Source organism: Elephantulus edwardii, unplaced genomic scaffold (assembly GCF_000299155.1).
Source record: "Elephantulus edwardii isolate Elephantulus edwardi_28Jun2011 unplaced genomic scaffold, EleEdw1.0 scaffold00383, whole genome shotgun sequence".
In the NCBI taxonomy this organism is placed as follows: Eukaryota; Metazoa; Chordata; class Mammalia; order Macroscelidea; family Macroscelididae; genus Elephantulus; species Elephantulus edwardii.
In genome coordinates, this window is record NW_006400133.1 from 125,804 (window position 1) to 127,330 (window position 1,527).

The 1,527-nt window shown below is 50.3% G+C and overlaps 1 pseudogene; it reads right to left on the minus strand.

Moving 5' to 3' along the window:
* Positions 1-287: 287 nt before the first annotated feature.
* On the minus strand, positions 288-1,230 carry LOC102845431 (annotated as a pseudogene).
* Between the last annotated feature and the right edge of the window lie 297 nt (positions 1,231-1,527).

Below are 1,527 nucleotides of genomic sequence, written 5' to 3' on the forward strand. Positions count from 1 at the left end.
TGGCGCAGGATAGAGCAGGGTTTAGGGCTGTTGTGCATAGGGTCGCTATGAGTCGCAAACGACTCAACGGCACATAACAACAAACAACAACAATAAATGTTGTTAATGTTGTGTGCCCTCAAGTCAATTCCAACTCATATAGACCTGTATGGTATTGTAGACCTGCTTCATAGTGTTTCAAAGATGGTACTTTTTTTTTTTTCATTATTCTAATTTTTTTTTAAGAGAATGAAGACTTTATTTCCTTGTTTCACACAAATCTGGCAGAGTTGGTGGCTTTTTGGTTTTTAGTCAAAGAGACCAAATCCCATATCCTCGTCCGACTCTTCCTTTGCTTCCACCTTGGCTGGGGCCGCAGCAGCAGGAGCAGCAGCGGTAGTGGCGGCGGCCACAGGGGCAGTAGTTACAAATGCAGATGGATCAGCCAGGAATGCCTTGAACTTTTCAGCCAATGGGAAGGTGTAGTCAGTCTCCACAGACAAAGCCAGGACCCGCTTATACCCACTGATGATGGAATGTGGTATTGAGGTCACAGTTGGGTAACCAATCTGCGGACAGACGCTGGCAACATTGCGGACACCTTCCAGGAAGCGGGTATGCAGGGTCTCCTCTGTGATGTCAAGCACTTCAGGATTGTAGATGCTGCCGTTGTCAAACACCTCCTGGATGATCAGCCCGAAAAAGAAGGGAGAGATGTTCAGCATGTTCAGCAGGGTGGCCTCGCTGGCTCCCATCTTGTCTCCAGTCATAATCAGCTGCACGTCACTCGGAATTTCAATGGAGCCTCTGGAGATCTTAGTGGTGATGCCCAAAGCCTGGAAGAAGGAGGTCTTCTCGGGGCCCAGACCAGTGTTCTGGGCTGGCACGGTAACTTCACAGGAGCAATGGCACCAGCACGGGCAGCAGCCGGCACCTTGTTGGCCAGCAGCATGTCCCTGATCTCTGTGAGATCCTCTTTGGTGAACACAAACCCCACGTTCCCCCGCATGTGAGGCAGCAGCTTCTCCAGGGCCGGGTTGATGTCCAGGTGGCCCCGGATGGCCTTGAGCATCATGGTGTTCTTGCCCACAGAACCACAGCCTTCCCGCGGAGGGACATGCGGATCTGCTGCATCTGCTTGGAGCCGACATTGTCTGCACCCACGATGAAGCATTTCGGATAATCATCCAGAAATTGAATGATCTTAAGGAAGTAGTTGGACTTCCAGGTCGCTCTGTCTTCCCTGGGCATCACTGTGGTGCGTCAGGGATTGTCACGCGGGGTTTAAAGACAATGTCATTCTCATAAGGACGCCTGGCGAAAGAAGGGCTAATTATTCTAATTTTATACTAGCTTACTCATAAAGTGTCAAGTCAAACATTCTTCTAGGTGGTATAGCACTGGTCTGTGCATTGCTGTACAGAGGTAACTCGTGGTTGCTGTGATGCTGAAGCCTGTGACAGTGATGTGCCAATCGTGGTAATGGGCACCCATGGTGGACAGTGTTGGCTGGAGCTTCCCGACTAAATCAAGCCTGGAAGCAGGAGC